The sequence below is a fragment of the Stegodyphus dumicola genome, chromosome 6, assembly GCF_044657685.1.
Source record: "Stegodyphus dumicola isolate Sdum_Otavi_A_Nest chromosome 6, ASM4465768v1".
NCBI lineage: Eukaryota > Metazoa > Arthropoda > Arachnida > Araneae > Eresidae > Stegodyphus > Stegodyphus dumicola.
In genome coordinates this window covers 49,140,842-49,153,640 of record NC_140773.1, presented here as the reverse complement: position 1 = coordinate 49,153,640, position 12,799 = coordinate 49,140,842, and the positions used below count along the sequence as shown (strand labels likewise).

Below are 12,799 nucleotides of genomic sequence, written 5' to 3'. Positions count from 1 at the left end.
CTCAAAAATTGCTCAAAAAAATTCTCAATTACTCAAAAAAAAGTCAAATCTTCACCTGAAACAGAAAACCCAGTTATACCTATTAACATAGTCTTCCATTTGAAACACTGAGTGATCAGATCATAAAATATTGTTAAATAGGTCGAGTAGCCAATTTGCCGTCTAAAGTAAAATTTCTGAGAATTCCATCTTTCTATCACACGTGTCAAAATACAATTGTTGGCTTTGCAGCAATTGTTCTATTCAGGTTAGAAATTCATCTTGTGTTAAAAGTTTTTGCAGTTGTATAATGCCAGAAGCTGACTTCGCGATTCTTCAACAAGCCTTATGAATGTCTCATTAACCTTTTAACTGTCATGCCCGAGATAATCTCGGGTACAGCACTGGTGTTTGAAAATGTCACGCCCGAGTATTACTCGGGGTAATTTTTTTTTTTTTTTTTTTTTTTTTTTGAGTGCATCGTATTGTTATACCCGAATATATATCGGGAGACGTTTATTTCGGCTTCATTTTTTTGTCAAACCCGACTGTATCTCGGAAAAAATTTAACAATTTGTGTACCCAAATCATTAAAATAACTTGACAGTTAAAGGGTTAACATTGGCAGTATTATCTGAGGTCCTTGGGTTTATGTTCGATACAATCTTTCAGATTAATTTTCATCAGTAATACTACCTATTTTTTATACCTTAAAAGGTCATTTTGAAGTTTTGGTGTCCCCTGTCAAAATTTTATGTTTAGATATTAACCTTCGTATCTCATCACACAGAGGAGTTGCTTTATGTAATGTGAAGTCTCCGAGCAATCTTTAATACTCAAATTTCAAGGCTATAAAGGGCAGGATAGAACTTTTCCTACTTGACAGAGCTCTTCGAAAAATCTGATCGTCGTGCAGATATTTGAATTGAAGAATACTAGGCCGACCTTCATAAAGATGCCAGCAAACGAATGTAATGGCATGGTAACGCCTTCATATAATGGCATCCTCTTGTGGGCCTTTTTTCTAACTCCTCAAATGAAATTCAACTGCAGTTAAGGCGTATTCTCACAATTAACTTCTACGAAAGCAAGCAGAAACTTCTTGAAAGTACCAAGAGGATATAAAGAATTATAAATGAAGCGCGCAGTGAGGAAAAAAGAGAGTGGTGAAAAAACTTGTTTCTTAAAATTTTTAAGTTTTATAAATCCATTCCTAGAACTTTACAATGTGTATACTGCAATATACGCCATTGCTTCCATACGTTCCGTTTTATTTTCTTATTAATTATCCATTTATTGTATAAACTTGTATTTATATTACTAAAAACAAGCTTTGGAAATTCCTGTTCCCAACTTGAACTGTTTCATCTTGTCCACTTCAATCTAAATTCCCAATGATAAACATTGGCAAGAATCAGTAGACAAATAGCATCGTTAAAGGTAAATAATAAGTTTTCTTTCGCGCGCTGAAAAAAATCATAATAATAATAATAATAAATAAAATAAAAAGCATTTTATTTTTTTTCATAAAATGAGATGCAATTAAGCATATATAATAGCTTTTAGAAAGAGCGCCTTTTTTACCACGCCTCTTCGGAATACTCCTAAGTTGAATGACGTGGTTTACTGAATCGCAAAAACGAATCTTTCTTCAGCGGTCTTTCACGAAGAATGTCTCTTGGATATATAATGGGTGGAACATTCTTCAAAACTCTTCGGAATAAAGTGACAGCTCTTCTTTGAAGGTCCTTTGAAGCTCTTCTTTGAAGGTTTGTGACAGTAGCTGTTGTCGAGGAGAACTGAAAAGAAGGGGAATATGTGAGAAGAGGTTACTTCCTGGTTAAAGGGGGAGGGAAAAAATTCTTCCCTTCATATAGATGTACTAGAAAAAAGATTCTCCATAAAAAAATTAGAACTGTCTCATAAATTAAAGTATGAGTCTCGTAAACCAACTGTTCTCAAAAGAAAAAAAGCTGAAAAATGTCTCGAATGTCACAGAATGATTTTTTGTAGTGGGAAATGTCTGCCTAGTTTATTACACATTAAAAGAACTTATGCCTTCAAATATTTAATAGAAGCAAAAACTGTAAGAACTGGAATTATTAAAAATATACCACGATCTTCAAATATCCTATGCATTGTATTTCCTTTTTCGAATTTCCACTAGCTTTAAAGTTTCGAATATCCTGTCGATATACATGCAGTACTTTTTTTTAAATTATCCTATAGCCATGTTTATCATGAATTATACAGATTTTTTTTTTATAAACACATGTCAAATTTAAGTCTAGTAGAATATTTGTGAGAAACTTGGAAATCGTAAAGAAAAACTCTTTTATCACTCACATACCATATATGTGAACCTATCATTAAATTTTGTAAGAATAATTGTACTTTTACCCGGTTTAATTAATTAACGTATGCAGTACATACAACTAATCTGAAAACCAAATAAATGTTCTTCATTAAATGGAATGATTATCAAAATATGATATGATAAAATATCATTATCAAAATTTTTAAATGGCAGAAAAATTAGCAAAATTGTTATTAAATGATATAAGAATTATTAATTTGTATTATTTCATAATACTTTCGCTTATTTTTAAATTCGAGTTTATTGCAAAAAAGAACCACAGAACTACTGAAAATATTCTGTGGAACATAATGTGATTGTCTCTGATCTTAGTAAACATACTCCAAAAAAGTTCTTAAAAAACTAAAAATCTAATTATTTAAGACACGATTACGTTTGAAATAAAAAAAATTTAAAAAAAAAGATAATAATAATAATAATAATAGAATGGATATCTTAAGCTATATATAAACAGGTAAGAAAGGATAAAAGAAAATAAATTAATAAATTAATAAGTCTTGTTATGACATCCATTACTAATCATCATCACTTGGCAGAGAGATGTTATTAATTACATATTATGTATTTAATGTATATCAGAGGAACTGTAGAAATAAAACGATAAACTTTACGATAGAAACAAGAAAACTAGGCATGTTTTTTTTTTTTTTTTTTTTTTCTTTTTCCCAGGGAGTTACCTCTTTTAGCAAAGAGGAAGAAAGGGGAAGCATTAAAAAGCAAGCGCAAACAATTCTCTGGGGTAAAATAATCACAGGCGGTTAGAATTTAATCATGCGACAGAACTTCACCCTCTGTTTGAATGTAAACGTGTAAAATTAAAATAAATCATACAGAAAGTGGGGGGAAGCAAAGTGTTGGGGGTACGAACTACTACCGGGTTATTCCGTTGTAACCCTCCCCCTACCGCAACGGGAACGATTCTTGGTCCCTGGTGAGCATCTGTTCTTACTCGCCTTGCTCTGGATGGACTCCCACATTAAGAGAGAGGGGAGGGAAGTAATTGACATTGTTAGTTTCGCTTTGTTGTCGGAGGGGGGAAATGTAGTTTTAATCCATTTGCAGTCCAGGCCCCATGTGGAGCACCTGGAATTGGTGGGGGGGGGAATAAGAGCATAAAAGAACCCATTTTGAGACTTTTCCATATGATAAGCGATCAACTGGTGGGTGTTGAATAACATAGGTTCCAAAAGCCAGAAAAGCCATCCATTCATCGGCGCTGCACATGCTTTGAACGCGATCTGTGTGCGAAAGACAATTTGTGGAACAGACACAAACGTTCGCTAGCAAAAAAGTATTTGAAACTGCAGTTTTCTTTATATGAAATGAAATAAAATTTTGCTAGGTATATGTACAATATATCTGCAGATATTTCATGATTCTGTACAGCGTATATAGAATGGTAGAGTTCCATAGGTTCGCAAGGTGCATAACAGAGAAGAAATATTTGCAGATATGGTATCAATTTAACACATAGTTTTATTTCCTGATAACTAATTCTTTAGAACAAATATTCTTCTTTGCCCATCATTATTATGGATGCGATAGGCACTCCACAATTTCATATACCTGGTCACAAGACAAGGGCTTTCAACTTTCAACGAACTATAATGACTATAAACTGTTTATACTAGCTTACAGCTACAAAAGGAGATCTTATCAGTAACCTTAAATAGTCCCTTTTTGGACATGAAAATATGAAATAAATACATAAATTGAACTAGGTTAGGTTATTTAATTACGGCAAAGCCTCGAGGGCTATCTGCCTAAGGGGAGGGATGCCTTCGTGGAGGACTTTCTAAGGGAACTGGCTCGTATACACGTTACACATGGGGAAAACCACGAAAACACCCATGCAGCCAGCCCGTTCGCGGGATTCGAACCTCGGACCGGGGCCTGGGCCTGATAAATTGAGCTCGCGGAGAGTAATTGAAAGCAAAAAGGTAGTGAGAAGCGGATGCACAGCTCGACGCTAGCCCGTAAAGTGAGTGCGCTGAACAGGAAGGGGATGTAGCCAAACTAAAATAAGGAATTGAAAGGGCTATTGCTTAATTAAATTTATTAGTTTTCTTTCATTGAACTAAAACTCAAGTAGCCAATAATAATTTTACAGCAATATTAACTATCCAATCAAAATGCTTTGAGAACCAAAACTAACTCAGTTTGACTTGAAATTTCACCCTGAAAATAGCGCACTTTTTTTCTACGCTTTGGCTTAACTGGACAGCAGTCTGTCTGCTTCTTCATTTTTGCTGCAAATCTATCAAAAATGTAAGCCCTTTGGAACAGGCACATTTAATGTGCTGACTTGTGTGTAGCCGCAACATGTTGCTTAAAATAAAATTGAAGATTTAATCTGCCTTCGCCTCCAATTTCCTAGTCATTATGGATCAACAGTTCTACGCCTCTAGGGTCGAAAATCGGCTGTGCCATTTTATCGTAATGATAGCGCAAATTTTATAAGCACTATGCGCAGAAATGCTGAATCATAATGTTCTTTAATAGGCACGAGTAGAGTGCCAAGTGAATTGTGGCCACAAAGTGAGAATTTAAATAAAAAAGGAATTTAATCCGTCTCGACTGCTTCTTCTTGCTGAAAATGAATGGACGCTTTAAGCATCAAGTATCTACGCAATTAATATTTCTACGCATCTACGTCTCAGCGTTCTTATTTCAATGCTTCAATAATTGTTCTGTCATTACATTCTTCGGCCTGTTCTAATTATGAAGAAATCTACACGAGTTTGTTAAGCTATGAATCGTGTTTAAAGTCCTGTTTCATCGAAAATTTCAATGCAAGTTTGTACCGCATTCAGAATCAAATCATTCATGTTATGTCGTGTGTGTAAGATTAAAAAATCAGTAGCTTGAAATTATAATGTAAACTAGCAATAGCCCCGTAATTCCTCATTTTAATTTCGGCTTTCCCAAAACAACCATTGCAACTGCATCACATTTTCGGATTTCTTTCACCAAAGCGTATAATGGAATAGTAGTGACACTAGCCATCTTGCCATAAATGCTTGCCCGATAAATAAAGAAATAGAATGTGTTCCCTCACTTTATCTCGGAAATGACATTCCACGATGCATTTACTTCTTCCCGATATGACGAACGTTTAGGGACCTAGGGCAAACAGTTTTAGCAAGATTACGAAACACAATGGAACCAGACTCGTTTATAATTCCCTGTGCTCCTCCGGGCGCATGTCAGTTTGGTGCAGAGGCTGGACAGCGGTAAGGAAGAAAAGGGGAGAAATTAAGTGTTGCTATGGTTACGGTAACGCTCACTAAAGGAAAGGGAGGGAGGAGAATGATGCCTTTGCTTGATGGCATTGTCTGCCTGCCGGCTGTTTAGCTTCAGCTGACCGCACACGAAATGGCACAAATGCAGCGTGGTCTTCAAGGATCTAAACATTACCTGAATGTGGAGCTTGTGATGGGGTCATCTGGGGAGACTACAATAGAGACCTTGGGAAATGACACGTCCAATCAATAACCATTCAGGATGTCGGTTTGAGATGGATATCGAAAAAGAAATGGACTTTGGGTCGGGGAAATTTTCTACCATCATTTAAGTCCACAGTGCACTGAAGTTAGAAGCCACATAAAAAAAAAAAAAAAAAAAAAAAAAATGAGGCTTTTAAAAAAAAATTTTTAAGGACAATTTTCTTGGCGAATAACTGCCTTTTTATAAGTTCCCTCATTAATTCCTGAAAGATATATGTACAACCTAAATGAGTGCCTAATCCTATCTATATAAGGAGAATTAATGTCACTAGACGAAATATGTTAGTGTCTTAACCCACACAGATAAATATTCTAAATAAACTTACAAACAAGGCAGTTTACCCTGAATAATAGTAGAAGTCAGGTGATAATGGCTGTGATTGCACTGAAGAATCTTAGGAGTATAATAATATATTTCGCTTTACAAGTAAGCTAAGAAAGAAGAAGAGAAAACTAACTCAGGTGTTTAAATTATTTCTGGGATATTAAACTTTAAAAAATAAAAATAACCCTTATTATCTATATGCATCACTTCTTAATAAGTGGAAAATCATCAACAAACTGTGCAATATCTTTTCTGTTCGAGACATTTTCATTCATTTATAAAGACTTGTTCAAAATATTCGTTCACCACTTTTATTTTAAATTTATCTAATACTAGTTTAAAAAAATGCTTAATTAAAAAAATTTGGCAACACTAATTAGCGTGATTCCTAAAATGTCGGGACCTTAGGGCTAAATTCCCAATAGAGTGGGTAAAATACTTAATCAGTAATAAGCTCACGGCATCATGAAGTCAATGATCAAGGAATTAAAAAAGAAACAACAGAATTTTCGTAACTATTAGTAATTAACGATGGACTGAAGGAAGAAAAAAAGGCCAACTGCAAATTCTAAAAAAAATGCCTGAGGAAAATCAGGATTCATATTTGATTTGCGAGAATGTGCGGAATGCCTGTAACCAGCACGAAGTCGTCTCGAAATAACCCCACGGCTGGAGATAAGATCACAGGATTACGCGCATGAAGTAATTTATTATGGGAGAAGCAGCGCTTTTCTTGACCTTAGCCTTCCTGGGGCCTCCACGCTTCCTTTTTTCCTCCTATGCGCACAAGATCAATAAAACTAGAGTCTCTCAGAAGTCTCTGTGTTGGAGAAATCCCTGAAATGTATCTCAGATTGTATATGGAATCCCTTCGTAACATACAACAACCTTCGTTTATAGCACTTCTACGTTTATGATACTAAAGAATTGCGTTTATTGCTTTTAAATCGCTTAGTTTGTTAATCAGTAACAGACAGATTATATTTTAAAGAAAAATTAAATGTTTTACGTTTCGCTAAATAACAACACATTGATTAACACACGTAGAAGATTATTTTATATCGAGCAGTGGCAACACATTTTTTTTTTTTTAAATCACTAAGTTCTGTAGTTAAATATCAAAGATAAATATCTTATGCTTATTTTTTGCCGAAGGCAACACAATTCTTACAATTCGCCAAGTTTTCTGATTAAATTTGAAACATAAATATCTTACGCTTTGCAGAGTGGCAACACATCGCTTTTTAACCGAGTTTATTAATCAAGAATTTATTAACTTCACACAAAATATGAAATAAATGAAAAACAAATTAAAAATTAGAAATTTTGACTTCTAAGTAATACAGTTAAGTAGGGGGGAGAGCATTTATTATTATTAATTTTAAATGAATGGTCCATCTATAGAGTAAAATTGCTACAGTACAAGCATTTTACATTTATGCTGCTATAATATGCTAATAAAAGGTAAAATTTTTAAAACTAAGAAATGAATGTCGAAAAAAAAAAGAATTAAAATATCGTAATGAAGAACAAGAATTTTGATTTGAGAACTCAATTGATCTGTTAGAATTAGATCTGATTTATCGTCAAATAATCCGCTTGAAAATATGAAATGAATATTGATTACGGTCGAACACGAGATATAACCGGATTTGAACGGCATAACTCTTTCCACAAAATCAGATAAATTAGCCTTCAATAATTTTTTTTTTTTTTTTTAATTGTGTACCCGGAAAGTACTAGGGTTACCAAATTTCTGCAACGTTAGAGGGAAGGAGGGGACAAAGAAATATGAGCCTATTATAAGTGGTAGCGTTTATATCGCGATGCTTTCTTAAGTTACGTTATTTTTTATGAGTTTAAAGAAAGTGCCTTATAAAGGTATTTCTGCGTCTGAATTCCCCCCCACCCCACCTTCTCAAAAGCTGACCTAGTTCCCCCCCCCCTTGAAAAACTGCAAAACTACCACGATCAAATGGGACTTAAAACGTTTATTCGCTTTAATTGCTTTGTTCCTATGTTTCTAAATTTCCTATTTGTGTATTTAAAAAATTTTGAAGGTGCCTTAGAAGGAAAAAAAAAAAAAGTTTTTTACCTTAAGCTGGCAGACGATCAAACAGAAAGATTTCAAACGAATTATTAAAAGCAAAGTAAAAAAAGCAACGAAAAGATGCCGCAAAATTTGAAGCAAAATCGAGATGAGATTCATTTAAAAAACGAAAGACTGTTGGCCACTAAAGTGCTCATCAGAAGAAATTTAAAAGGCACTTTCGTTCCTCATTAAATTTTTAAAAAACATAAACAGCATTTTATTGTACTTAAAACCATTTATTTACATAAGAATTTTACCCACGGCTAATAAAAATGCAATGGGAAACGAAAAAGAAATCCAAATAAAAATAACTGTACGTCTCTCCGAGCAAAATCGGAACTATTGCCAGATTTATGACAAATTTTGCCAGAAATATACTCAAATAACTTATGATCTTCATAATGAATAATGGCAAAATGCAAGAAGTCTTCCGACAGCAAGTATTCCAGCAAAAGCTCATCTTCGAATAAATTAATAAAATTTTTAAATGACATGTTGAACATTGCAGTAAGGTTGAAAAAATTCTAAATTCGCTTAAATTTAAGGTAATATTTTGCCAAAAGATATTACAGATTTCTGTCAATAATTACTTGTATGCATATTCTAATCTAGCTAAAATTATCAAAAACAAAAACAAACAAACAAACAAACAAAAAAATCTGAACTTGTCCATAGAAGATCAATGTTTAACTTTTTTTTTGCAAAGTTCAAAACCTACTAGTTTTGACGTAAATCAAAAGCCTTTCAATTGAATAGCAAACTTGATAACGCGAAGTCTGTTTTCTTTCAGTTCTAATAATAGGAAATTAATGTTTATGATCGATTTTAAAAGGCGATCCAATCTAATCAACGCAACTTGTGTTCTATAGCCCAATATCTATGTATAACGTTCAAAATAATTTAGTATTTTGCTTTCAAATTTCTCACGTTTTATCAATACAAAATTCAATAACAATTAAACCTCAGAAATTGAAGATATTTAGCAGTTTACCAGCCGTTTTAACACAACTGCCTGTTTAAACATCCCTTTGAATTGTATGTTGTCTGCATTTTAAAAAAGCTAAAAAATAATCACGTAATGTTAAGCAGTGATAAATTTGTTACAAGTAACAGATGACCAACAAACGTTCTCTTCTCCTACGTATGACATCTACTCATCAGCTATTCGAGTTATCGCAGAAAATATATGCACATTTTTTCAGCGCATCCTGTAACTATAGAAAAATTGGCTTGTATCTAAGGTCATAGACGTTCAAACCTCATCAGAAAGTTACAACTCAGTTGCGGTTACAATATTCCAGGCATCACAGCAAGTTCCTTTTCCGACCGCCATTGCAGTGTAGCAACTATCAGCGCTACACTACCCCCTTCCCCAGCTTTTCAGCGTTAAAACTGCAACCAATGAGATACCGAGATTTTAGATTTAAGATCTTTGATTGGTTGGACGAATATTGTTCCTTTGCTGTTCAAGGGGAAATAATAAGTATATGTTGAAAAGGTAGTGTGCTGCCATCTATTGAGAGACTGAGAATAATATTCAAAAAATAAATTCGTGTGCCGGTTTAGGAAAAGAGAATTTTATATTAATATAAATTACAATTATCAACAAAGTTCGTATCTTCTTCTAAATTTTTATTCTTTTTGCTTTATAAATGACGTCAACTTTCCTTTTATTCTTGTTTTTTCTCTTCTGAATCTTATTTAATACTACTTAACTTGTTAACTATGATAGAAAGAACATGGCAAAGTAACTTATTTAATTCATATCTTTTTTAATTATGATGGAGAGATAATATGACTATTTAAGATCACTTCGCAAGAGAAGAACCTTGGTTCTTTGTAAGCAGAAACGAGTTCGTGATAATTTTCAGAGAAATATTAACTTTTATCAAATTTTGTAGTTGTTGAAAGTTGTGAAAAGTGTCAGCAAGTTTAAACAATTACTTTTTATATGAAATTTTTTTCAAGTACTTTAATAAAAAAATTTAAAGTGCTCATTTATAAAAATTTTATAACGAAATTCCATTTCTGCTAGAATTTTGAATTCAGTTTAGGACTTGGAGGAAGCCACAGGTGGTAACAGTGATAGTAAAAAAAAAAAAAAGGTTTATACAAAGTATGGTGGAGCCTCAAGACTTCGAAACAAGTTAAAATCAAGCAATTCTGTACAAAAGTACGTAATACATGACGTTAAAAAAAAAAAAAAAAAAAAAAAAAAAAAACTCATTCCTTTCAATAATATCGTAAATGTTCTTATAGATATTATAATCATAAATTACATATCTTATAAATAACTTGTTTCACCTTTTGATATAAACGTAAAAACATTTATTAAGTTTAAACTCTTCAGTTTGTTAAACAATTTCAATTGTAATTTGAAAGAAGATTTTACGATTTTTGCACTTAGAGAAATGACAGCGTTCTGAGAGCTGGCTATATGCCAGCCTGTTTAGAAGATATATTAAATATTATGTATATACATATATATATTATATATTAAGTATTTTAAGTATGGCAGCACTTGCTAGAGTTTATGGGTGAAGAAAATTATCTCGTAACGTAACCTAACGGTGAAAAAACTCGGAAAGACTTCGCTATAGACGTTTTAATGCACACACATATGAAACTCAAAATTACTAACTTTAATTTGGCTACGTCTCATTCATGCAATCTAAACTGCGTCACTTAAACAACTAACCGCATTATGGCGTCTACATTGCTGTAAGATCTTTGTCCAATCGCCATTCAGAACTTTTTTTTCAAGTATCTTATTTAATACTTAACTTGTAGCGTTTTCTAGTGTATATTGCACTACCATAAAGAGATAGCGCAATATACACTAAAAAACACTTGACTTAAACAAAATATGGTTTTAAAAAGCAAATAAATGCCAAGTAGAAAAAGAACTTTTATTATTATTATTATTATTTGTGTTTTAGATGTAGCTTAAACAGATTCTTAAAATTAGAATTTGTGATATTTCTAACAAAATCGTTTTTTAAACCATGATGCAGTGGCGTAGCTAGGGTGGGGCAAGAGCGGACGTCCGTCCCCGGGCGCAGCATTCAGGGGGCGTCAAATTGATGTTACGAAATTTTAGAATGAAATGCTTTCCATTCTTGGCACACAGAAAGGGGCGCAAATTTTCAGTTGTCCCCGGGGGCTGAAAACCCTAGCTACGCCTCTGCCATGATGTGTAGCGGCTAAAATAATTTACCACCGAATCACAATATGTAAAGTCAGACGTGGTGAATCTCATTAGATGTAGATTAATTGTTGCAGTCAAAGATAGCAGCAATTTTAACTAACAGTTTGTATGAACCGTGAGTATTACTTGATTATCTTCACTATGGACCTCGGCAATCGTTTGGCTTTTTAATACGTTGTTTCATTCTTCCTCTACGTCCTCATTATCGATTTTGAAAGAATTTTATCGCCTAATCTACAGACGTACTAAAACATAGTCTTATCATTAAATATCATTAAAATAAAAATACTTCCTTCACTCATCCCAGATACCGAGCAATCCAGAAAAACTAAAGACAAAACTTGCTCACTTACCTGGGTAGTGTGATGTTGAATCTGTAATAAAAACTCTAATATGTTGATTTATTTAATTATATTCTCTCTATACTACAAAATATATACATTTTTTAACAATTGTCGGGAAATTTTTCTGGCCCCGAAAGTTATTACACACTTAATCAGTTCACGTCACGAGGTCGAAAAGGGAAAACCCTTTTTTTTCTTCCTACTTCAATGACAGCCAACGCCATCTGTGTCTCGTACATCAAAATGAAGAGATTTGTTTTTAATATTTGTTAGATACAGCTAATCAGTTTCACAACAAACTCAATGATACACTTAATCGAGTTCAACTAAAGTATTGATTACAGGTACGCTCTCGGAACTGCAAAATTTTTAAAGCTGAAAAATATTCTTTTTGTTTCGTGAAAATGGTGTTTCAAACTTCAATATAGAAACAGCTGCGTAGAGAAGACTACAAAAACTATAATCAATTCTTAATAGATATATTAACGACCTGGTAGTAACAAGTAATTATCGTTTACTTTTAAGGTCACGTTTCAAACTTCAAGGAAAGTATCGGTAATTGTTTTGAATGGCAAATTACCGCTGTCTGAAAACTGAGGCATTAACACACAAAAGATTATTTATGAGTTCGATTAGGAAATACTAAAATAAAAATATTTGCAGCGGCTAAGTACTTCCTCTAGCGATTATGCTGCTCAAGAAAAGCATTACCGTTTAATCCAGCAGAATCTTTAAACGAAAAGATTACACGAAGTATAATTGATTCTTTTTATTTCTGTCTAACTAGCGCTAGTGCATTAATATGACAAGAAAACTTTATTATAATCAGTCAGTAGTCCTGTTTGTTTTGCAATGACGAAAACCGGATTAATAATTATCATAAGTTGCACTTCGTATTTTGATTATTAATCACCACACTATGAATACATTGGGTTTTGTCTATAAGCGTTATGTTGTCACGAAAACTA

The 12,799-nt window shown here is 33.2% G+C and overlaps 1 long non-coding RNA gene across 1 annotated transcript; it reads right to left on the bottom strand.

Moving 5' to 3' along the window:
• Positions 1 to 1,477: 1,477 nt before the first annotated feature.
• LOC118184031 (uncharacterized) lies at positions 1,478 to 12,093 on the bottom strand. The gene is made up of 2 exons (XR_004757342.2): positions 11,841 to 12,093; positions 1,478 to 1,778 (listed from the first exon to the last, which is right to left on the bottom strand). It is a non-coding gene; the product is annotated as an uncharacterized LOC118184031 (long non-coding RNA).
• Positions 12,094 to 12,799: the final 706 nt, after the last annotated feature.